The sequence below is a fragment of the Saccopteryx bilineata genome, chromosome 2, assembly GCF_036850765.1.
Source record: "Saccopteryx bilineata isolate mSacBil1 chromosome 2, mSacBil1_pri_phased_curated, whole genome shotgun sequence".
In the NCBI taxonomy this organism is placed as follows: domain Eukaryota; kingdom Metazoa; phylum Chordata; class Mammalia; order Chiroptera; family Emballonuridae; genus Saccopteryx; species Saccopteryx bilineata.
In genome coordinates, this window is record NC_089491.1 from 26,142,216 (window position 1) to 26,152,929 (window position 10,714).

Sequence of the window (10,714 nt, forward strand, 5' to 3'; positions counted from 1 at the left end):
AGAGTAGGGAGACATTGCTCAAGGTCTTGTGGATAAAATTAAAAGATTTTTATTTGCCATATATATTTTGACTTTAATTTTTAAAAAACATATTTGAAAATATTTTCTCTAATTACTGATAATGAGAATTAAGGAATGTTTATTTCAACTGCATAAGAAATTTAATATGCTGTGTATATCTTTTCCCATATGTTCTAGTTTTTATTGGTAATAATCTGTGACTTTGACCCAAACCATCATTTTCATCTTGTAGCTTCTTTTTTAAGAATTATTATTAGTATCTGTGTTGTTTTCTTTTTCTTTTTTTCTTTTTTTTTTTGGTATTTTTCTGAAGCTGGAAACGGGGAGGCAATCAGACAGACTCCCGCATGCGCCCGACCGGGATCCACCCAGCATGCCCACCAGGGAGCGATACTCTGCCCATCCGGGGCATTGCTCTGTCGCGACCAGAGCCACTTTAGCGCCTGGGGCAGAGGCCAAGGAGCCATCCCCAGCGCCCGGGCCATCTTTGTTCCAATGGAGCCTTGGCTGCGGGAGGGCAAGAGAGAGACAGAGAGGAAGGAGAGGGGGAGGGGTGGAGAAGCAGATGGGCACTTCTCCTGTGTGCCCTGGCTGGGAATCGAACCCAGGACTTCCGCATGCCAGGCCGACGCTCTACCACTGAGCCAACCGGCCAGGGCCTGTGTTAAGTTTTAAAACCATATTTATAATTATTTGAATAATTCTTTATGTAGTTTCATTGCATCCTGAGTCTTTTCTACCACAACTTTCACCTTCTTGAATTTTAAAATTTTGCTTTATGTCTTGGTTATTAAACCTTATAGCAATTTTTACCTATATATGCTTTTCTGGAAATATATATGGATGACTTAATTTCCATGTCTTATATCCATCCCTCAGTATAAATCTTTTAGCCTCATATACATAAGGCAATCGTTTAAAGTTATTTTCCCCTGAATTTTACGTTCTGTGATTCTTCTACTGGTTTCTCTTGGGCTTACTCTTATGCCTACAGTTATCTGCTGCTCACCTGGGGATAGGTTGTTTCAGATGGCCTCAGATGGCTTCATGTACTGTCTGGGGCCTTGGTAGTAGCTGTTACCAGGTCTTTTTCCATTGAGTCTTTCTGATGGCCCAGGACCCCTTACATGGAGAAGGGAGTATTCCAGTAGATGCAGATGAGATCTCAAGGCCTAGGCTTTAGAATTTACAGTGTTACTTCTGCCACATTCTGTTGGTCTAAACAGGTCACAAGACATCCAGGTGTTGCGTGGGAGCAGCAAGACCTCAATTCTTGTCTTCTTGTGAGAAAGAATTCAGCCACAAGACAAAGTGCAGCAGGTAAAGGAAGAATTTATTGGCAGTGCAGGCAGAAAGTCAGAGGAAAGGGGGCCTTGGAGACAGGTTCAGAGGTTAGCCCCGGACAAGCTGCTGCTGTCCACTGCTCCTCTGGTTGCAAGTCTCATGGGGGCCCTTAGAGCTTAGGAGAAAAGAGAGGGGCAAGGGAATCGTGCTTGGGGGGGAGGAAGAGGAGACAGAGGAGGGAGAGAAAAAGACTCGGTTATACTCCTGGAATAAAGAGCATGCTGGGACCTCCATCCTAAAGGATTTGAAGGGTGGAGATTTTAGGGGAGATCTTATGGGAGGGGTGTCTCAGTAGAACATTCATCAGCTTACCAGGTGTGTCTTTTAGGGTCATGGTCTCTACTGATTGGTCAGCGTCAAGGCAGGGGTTCCTAGTCAATGCAACTGGTCCTGAGGTGAGTCTTGGCTTTCCTTTATCTAATTTGCTGCTTTTCTGGGCCTGGAGCTGAAACCAGTGAGACCTAGATGTTATCTCTAGGGGTTAAGTCTTATTCTCTGGCTTTCTTGTTTGTTCCTCCTCTAAGGGAGTCTAAAACCGCATGACTAGTAATATGCTAGGGGAAGAAAGGTCAGGGGAGGGTCCAAATCCCCTGACTATCTAAGGGAAGAAAGATCACCCTGGGGGTGAGGTCCTTATTTTCCCAGTTTTGCCCGTTGCTAGGCACCTGAGGCTTTTCGCCCTGGTGGCCTTTGTGCCTGGCCTGTTGTGTTTGCTTTGCCCGTGTCTGTCTAACTGCTTACCACGAAGATTCTGTCCACCTCTGGTTGAAGGTGTGATGCTGTGATTAATAATAAGAAATGTATACAGATGGTTGACTTATCAACCATCTTGACTTATCATGGTTTGCCCTAAAGGATTTTTTTTACTTTACAATGGTGCAAAAACATTATGCATTCAGCACTTCAAATTTGAATTTTGATCTTTTCCTGGGCTAGCGACATGTCGTTGGGATAGTCTTATGATGCTGTGTAGAAGCAGAGAGCCACGGGGTCCTGGGGGTAAATAACTGACACAACTGAGTGTGCCGTGTTGCCAGCGTTTTTTGGATATTGTTTTGTGAGCACTTTAAGGTAGGCTAACCTAAGCTATGGTGTTCAGTAGGCTAGGAGAGGTGTATTAAGCGCACTTTTGACTTATAATAATATTTTCAACTTAGGATGGATTTACTGTGATGTAATTTCATGGTGAGTCTGAGCATTTGATCTGTGTCACACCTGTTCCAGGAACAGAACTCTCAAAACTCTTGGAATCTCCAAGGTGTCTTTTCGTATGCTAATGAGATGACTGATTTATGGGGGCTTCTGAATGGCCTCGGGGTAGTGAGTGGGTTGCCCGGAAAACCTACTACATAATGAGGGTGTTGGAAATTTCAGCCCTATGCCTGGATCTCAGGCAAGAAAGGGCTAGAGATGACTCCATGCTCAGTGGCCAATGATTAAGTCAATTGTGCTTACATAATGAGGCCTCCTTAACAATCCTGCCTGGGTCTGGAGAGCTTCCACGTTGCTGACCACGTGGAGGTGGCGTGCCCAGAGAAAGCACAGAAGCTCTGTGCCCCTTCCCCCACACCTAGCCCTGTGCGTCAATTCCTCCTGGCTGTTCCTGAGTAGTAACTGGTAATCTAGTTTCCTGAGTTTTATGAGCCGTGCTAATATGTGGAAACCAAAGAGGTGGTTGTGGAAGTGCCCTGATTTGTATACCTGGTCCGTCAGAAGTATAGATGACAGCCTTGACCTGCGATTAGCGTCTGAAGTGGGATCAGTGTTTTGGGACTGAGTCATTAACTTGTGGGATCTGAAGACCTGATGCTACCTCCAAGTAGATAGTGTCAGAATTTAGCTGAATTGTCGGACACCCGGTTGGTGTCCACAGAGAACTGGAGAATTGCTCTGTGTGGAGAAAAGAACAGCCCGCGTTTGGTGTCAGAAGTGAACAGAAGTGAAGTATTTGTGTGAGTGTAGTAGAGTATGGAAAAGCACTTTCCCGTTAGTTGGCAAAGAGAGTGTAGAGAGGAAATCGAGTTTTTCCTTTCGAAGGCACAGCAAAGTCACAATGCAAGGGGGCGTGGATACTAGGAGAGAAGGAATTTGCAGCCATCAATCTACCACACCAACAAACCCGAATACAAATGTAACAAATAGTAGTTCATTCCCCCCCCCCTCTGCCCCCACTTGAAGTTTCAGCTTACCAGGTTCCTTCCATCCCGGAGGACCTCTGAGGCCTGTCTCCAGGCAGCCAAAGCAGAAAGATGCACTGTAAAGGGCACACTAGCTTCCTGGAAACCCTAGCCTTGGCAAGAGCTCTTCATGTGGCTATCCTCTGAGGTGAAGGGACAGATGCCTCCCAGGAATACTAATGGAAAGAGGACTACGAATTTTTGGTGGACAATTAGCCATCTATGCTGCATTCACCAACTTTATTTTTCTTCTAGTGCTGGACTCTGTTATGGATGCTCTTTCAGAAATCCTTTGCGATCCGTCTGAAATACAAATGAACATATTTGCAATGTTATTTCTTTGAATATATTGTATTTCAAAGGGAACATTGCAGCTCTTCAAGGGGGTTTTCTTGTTTGGACCTGCAGCACTTTTTCAAGCCCTAGGACCCCCAAAGCGGCCCTGTTTGGGGTGGCCTGAGTCACTTGAAGTGGCTTCTCCCTTCTGTTGTGGGCACGTCCTTCCTGAGCACATCCTCCCTGGTGGCAGGAGAAATCCTAGCAGCAGAGGTAGCATTTTCATGGTATGGCTTTCCTGTCTTAAGGTCTTTTCTCCCCCTGCAAATCAGTTGGTCTTAGGGGAGCTGTTTCGATCCCTCTGCTACCCTGCTCTTCTTTCTCTGTCACAGGGCGATCACGATGGGAGCTGAAATTGTGTCTTCAGTTTGTTACCGTCATCGTCCATGAAATATACATCCCCTAGTGTGCCGGGCATATGTATGGCATCCTTCCTATTTTCCAAGGCTGATGCAGGTTTTTCCCTAATTTTATATCCATCGGTCATCCCGTTCGACCGAGGGTGGAGGGCTGAGTGTTCAACGCCTGCACTTACATCACCCTCAGATGCAGAGGAATTACACAGCCTTACATTGAAATGCTTGTGGAAATTATATGGCCTGTGATATCAGTTTCTTTAAAACACCTTGTAAACTTTCACTTTTGCAGAACTATCGTAAATCTGTTTAATTCAACAGTTTACACTAAGTCCTCCAGTGCTCTCCTTAGCAGTCAAGCGGTTGTTCTGCTTGATCGAACCGCGCTGTTGGAAGTTGTTGAGAATACCATTTGTTGCAGCCAAAATTACTCCATATCTGATAATCAAAAGGGTGCGAGATCACATGTGTATTCTTTTAGTGAGTCGTTCCAGGGGCTGTGCAGTTAGGCCAGGAGTTGTGCTGAGCATGGGGGTGTGGGCGTGAGAGAGGTGCAGGCATCGCGAGTGGCGCGGCATCGGGGGTGGCGCTTCTGCCTCAATCACACCGTCATTGCAGAGCAGACAGTCATCGGATTAGTGGGACACTTTTTTGGAATACGAAGCATGGAGCCCTCTTTGCCCTTTGCCCTTACACACGACTGTTTCCCGGTGGCTTTCACACTAATTTGGGGGAAACAGGATTGAGAGCGCATGAACTCTTCCTTTTGTTTTCCGTTTTTCAACCTTCAACACAGGCTTTTGAGACTCCAAAGGGAGGCTCGAGAGAAGCAGGATATAAACTTTGTGCCACTGTAAAATTTGGAAAGAGTTCTCTCTCTCTCTCTCTCTCTCTCTCTCTCTCTCTCTCTCTCTCTTGTCAAGGGCGTGGCTTAGCGGGAGGAGGAGAAATGACCCTGTAGAGCAGGAGGGTCAGATCTTGGCGTCCATGTGAAGAATACTCTGTAAGTCCTTCTGCCCAAGACCTTGCTGAGCTGTGAGAATTACCATTCGCGCTCTTTACTATGGCTTGGGACAATTATACATCCCCCTCAAACAAACAAACAACACTGAAGGCCAGGACACCCCAGAAGCAGTTGATGTGCAAGAGGAAGCCTTGGCTGGCTTCAGGGTGAGAGTGAGCAAGAGGGAAGCCCACCCCTTTTTCACAGGTAATGGCAGTGTGAGATTCTGAACGAGATTTCTGTGGGATGGCTGCTGAGCAATGGTAACAGGAAATGGTGTTGAAAGGGGCTGAGAGGTGGGGCTTCACTAACAGCATTTGACCCCTGAACTCATATCCTCCTGGGCAGGGCCAGTGAGAAGGTGACTCTGATTATACAGGCAAGGTGAAGATGGGTGTGGGATTTTAGTAACATAGTTTTTATATTCAATGTGAAGATCTCATCCAGCAAAAGACTCCTACTAAATATATTTATATGAAAAGCTTTTCAGAGGCACGTGAATCAAATCATGCACAACCATGTTTAATTTAGATGGTTTAATGAATGCCACCTTAATTTAAAAATTGATTTTGTAAAATCACTATCACCCTGGAAAAAGCTAATCCCCAAAGCACAGAGTAAGGAAAAGATGAGCATTCTAAAATTGAGCACAGAATATATATTATGTATATAATATATAAACATATTTCTACCAGTAGGAAATGTATGGTTTGTGGGGTTATGGGAGGGTTTTCCTTCTCATTATTCAAGTTTCAAATAATGAACATGTATTTTATAATTAGAAAAATGTGATTATAATTCTCTTGAAAATAGAACATTGAGATGTTCTGATGAATAAAGACTTTGTCCTATAAAATTTTAATATAAATTATCTTAGTATATCCATCAAAATAACAAATGAAACTTGAAATTAAGGTTGCTTCAAAAGTTATTTTTATAAGCTTTGTGTTAAGGGGGAGATTGGTTTTGTTTTTATTCATCTTCTTTAAAAACTATAATTCTACCTTAAAACTTGGGCATTTTCATCATGACTAACTAATAACTTCTAAACAGTTGCTCTTGCAAAGAGAAAAAAACACGATTCTTTGTTCTGGAAACCAAAGACAAAGGATCATATGGCTCTGTTTCTTCTTATTTCATTCAGTTTGACTTATTTTGACAGCTCTTCCATGTCCTGTTTCAATACTCTGCTTGACATTGATCTCAGCATTTCATTAGGAATTCATGGTGGGAAGAAATTACTCTGAACATTTGTACCTTGTTCTTACAGTAAATGAAGTGTCATTTACATTTCATGTCTTTTCCTGCTAACCCGTAACCCCTTGAAGACTTTGGTACTTTTCCGTTATTAGCTCAAAGACATTTATCATTCTCCCTCTTGATTCATGCCGAGACCTCAAAGAATGAGCCGTGGTTCTCAGGGTCATTTCCTAAAATTGCATAGTGCTTCAGGAACAAAAAAATCACTTCTTTAAATCTCTTGATGACAAAATGTAAAAGAAGTTGGTTTCTTAGCTTTTTCCTTTATAAAAAAAAACTGTGTCATTATGGTAGCACAGTTTCAACTACTGTGGTTTGATCTCTGGGGTGTGAAAAAGTACAAATTTAGACCTTAGAAATGACATTGTGTTGTGGAAAGAGCACCGGCGTTAGAAATGGCAGACCCGGGTTCTCATTCTACACTCAGATAATTACTTGCTTAGTGTTCTTAGACAAGTTACTTCACTTCTCTGGGTCTCTATTTTTCATCTTAAAGTGGGATTAGAAACAGAAACAATCTTTCAAAATTGTTAGGAGGAGAAATACGAAATACACTGAGCAACTTGTGTGTAAGAGATGCTCCACACATATTAGTAATAGTTGGTTCATGTCTTGGCTTTCTGCTCTGTCAATTTCTGTGTTGGTAGAGTGGCTGGCACTTACTGAAGGACAAATTATCAACTGTGGCTCTGAGCTTTGGGATTCAGGATGGTGTGGTTTGGGACACAGATGCTCCTGTTTGTACAGTGGCCTTGAAAATGCAATTGTGTGCTTATTCATACATTTTCAGTGATTAAGTCAAAGAGCTTCCTTACTTCAGAGTTTAACTACTTTGAAATACAACCAAAAGCCAGAAGGTTGTCTAATCATGCTAACTGTACAACTCATTGGTGTCTCAGTTTACTATTCATTGAGCACCTATGGAATACTTGGATACAGGGTAGAAAGGACAGGCAAGGTCCTTGGTTGCATGGAAATGGCTTTTGAGCAGGGACAGAGTTAAAGAAAAAACAGATAATAGTTAAGTGAATACATAAAATACATATTAGAGCTTGTCTGAAGTGTTGGTGGCTGGAGAGTAACAGATGAGTTATTGAGTTATTGAGTGCTCTTACCCCTAGGGCTGGGGTTGACATTTAAGGTTCAATGAGAAACAGCAATTTTTGCTGAGAGTAGGAACAAGACTGGTGTAGGAAGCCGGAAAAGCACACGCAAAGCCCTAAGACTAGGAACGTGGACTCTCTGATGAACATCTAGGTTGTTGGCAGGGCCATTATAATCTTCTTTCATTCCACTTGTTGAATAAGAACTGATGAAGTGAGATGTGACCATTTGAGCCTCTTGTTAGCCCTATATTAAAATATTCTTGAAGAAGGTATTCCAGAAGATTATATTTGGCAGGCCACATTTCTACTGAAATAGGTTTACAGGTCAGTAAATAAAAGCTCTCTAGCCCTCTTGTTTATTATAAATAAATAAAAAATAAACGTAACACCACCGTTATTTTATAGTGTACTGGTAGTTCTAGAATAGCAAGAGGATCTGGGGTTAGGGTTGGGGTCTATTTCCTCATGCTCTCAGGGGTGCCTTTGATGTTCTCATTGTCCAAGTCACAGAGTGTCTTAAGTTCAGGTGGCTCTGAAGTTTCCATCACAAACTTAACTCTAGAAGTTGTGCTTAGTCTGGGAGTCCTGCTGATTGGACACTACTGTAGGACCTCCCCAACTATAATACCTTAGGGATTCTCCCTCCTCTATCCCTGGGTCACCCCCTCTCCTAAACAAAGACATTTAGTGCTTCAGTTTCCCCAGAAAAACCTCAACGTCTCACATTTAGAAGACAAGAGCCAGGAAGGGAAGTTGACTATGGGCAAGAGTATGACCTTGTTTATTCATTTAGAATAGGTTAGAGAAAGTATAGTAAAAACCAGACCCTAATATTTACCATCAGTAAGCTCAGAAAGTAATAGAATGTTTTTTTTAAAAAAAATTTGGGTTCTTTTTAATCAAAGCTATATGTGTACATAAGTCTATGAAAAGCAGAACTTACTTAGGACAATCTATTCCTATGTTCCTCTTCTTAGAGCCTATCCCTCACAACACTTATAAGAGAATCTTTTAGCATTTGCCCTGTATAGTTAAACCAAGCCTCTGTTGCTATTTATTTATTTTATTATTTTAAGATTTTATTCATTTTAGAAGAGAGAGAAAGAGAGAGGAAGAAAGGGGGGAGGAGCAGGAAGTATCAACTCCCATATGTGCCTTGACCAGGCAAGCCCAGGGTTTCAAACCTGCGACATCAGTGCTCCAGGTTGATGCTTTATCCAGTGTGCCACCACAGGTCAGGTACTATTTCTTTAGAGGAAGAGGAAGGGAAGGGTAAGAGAGAGAGAGAGAAAGAGAGGAGGGAGGGAGAGAAACATTGATTTATTGTTTCACTTATTTATGTATTCATTGGTTGATAGTTGTATGTGTTCTGACCAAGGATAAAACCTGGAACCTTGGAGTATCAAGGTAATGCTCTAACCAAGTGAGCTACCCAGCCAGGGACCTGATGCTATTTCTTTATTTATAAAATAAAAATTTAAATACTAATATTAATTTCCCTATATGGTGGATGAGAATTTACCCCATACACATTGCTCACTCCCCATCCTCTCAATGTAACTGTATGACCATATGAAGGCAACATTGCTGGGTGTGCAGTACTGTAAGATTACTTTTCTTGCACAATATTTTATTGTCCTTAGAATTAATCTTGTTTTTATCCTTTGCTTACCTTTCTATGTACTCATCACTAATTCATCCCTAAATTTACCACCCCCCTCAACTTAAAACATTAGGTATTATATCCATTTCAAATCCCTGAGGAACTTTTTCTGGACTCTTTTAACTTGCTACAACATGGACCAGGGTGGTGGACTTGGAGATGGGTTGACTAGAAGGCCCTTTAAGGAGGACCCTTTTGTTCCAGCTGTTGGGAGTGAGTTCCCAGATAGCCTCCAGCTGTCAGCTTCTTGATCTTTTGCCTCAGCTGCTCCAGGGAGCTGTTCTGCCCAAGAGCATGCCCTCTCAAGGTAGCCTGTCTAGTGACCAAAATCAGAGAGAGTAGAAAGTTACTTAAGCCCACTATGGGACAACTCCAATGAGCTGCAGTGCTCTAGTCTAAAGCTCCCCAAAGGGTTGGCTGAGGCAATGCTATATCTGCATCATAATTTAGCTTCTCCCTCTGCTCAGTGTCTCTTACCTGTCCTTTCTTCCTACTCCTTGAGAAGTATTGATCACTAATAAATACCCCACATGTCAAAGTCCTTCTCTGTGTGTGCTTCTGAAGAACACAACCTGCAACTAGTTCCTCTCTGAAGCTTCTTCTGTGCTGGAGTTTTTTGGCAACTTCCCTTTACTACTTACTACCCTGGAGCTTCCCTTTGATGCATTGTTACATTGGATCCTCTATTTCCCAGATCTCCTGCCTTCTTCTCTTGTTTACTCTCTTGTTTTGATGGGGAAAATCCTTTACTAGGTTCCTGAGGAAAGGTATATGAAAGATAATCTTTTAAAACCTGTGTGTCTGAAAATGGCTTTATTCACACCACATTTAATTGATAGCTTCGTGGGCGATAGTCTTTTGTGAGGAAATAATTTTCTCTCAGAATTTTGAAGGCATTATTCAATTTTCTTTTGGTTCCAAGATTTCCTTTTAAAATTGTGATGCCTATAATTCTTGAAGCTTTATAAGAAAATTGTATTTCTTTTCTGCAAGCTTGTAGAATCTTCTTTGTTCTCAATTGCTTTGAAATGACACCTTCCCCCAGTTTAGGCTTCTGCTACATTTGTTACTACTCATCCAGTTACTTTCAACCTTCTTAAATGTTGGGCTCTTTGCTTCTGTTTTCTTTGTCCTTGTGTATTTATACCTTAAAACAGACAGACAGGCAGACAGACAAGCAATAACAAAACATTCTAGTGGTGAATGGTATTTAAGTAGACTTTTGGGAAGGAGGGAATATATGTGTTTAGTAGACTTTTGGGAAGGGGTTAAACATATGTGTTTAGCCTAACATCTCTAAGTAGAAGTAGCATTTTCTATTTCCAAGGAAAAAGCTATCTGGTAAAGCTGCTGTATCTTTCTTCCCTCCCTTCATTTTCATTTTTTTGCCTCTTTTCCCATAGCATGAATTGCTTAATTCTGTTCTACTAGACCAGAGGTTCTCAACC

The 10,714-nt window shown here is 42.1% G+C and overlaps 1 non-coding gene across 1 annotated transcript; it reads right to left on the reverse strand.

Annotated features, from left to right (window-relative positions):
- Positions 1 to 604: 604 nt before the first annotated feature.
- TRNAA-GGC (transfer RNA alanine (anticodon GGC)) lies at positions 605 to 680 on the reverse strand. The gene has a single exon. It is a non-coding gene; the product is annotated as a tRNA-Ala (tRNA).
- Positions 681 to 10,714: the final 10,034 nt, after the last annotated feature.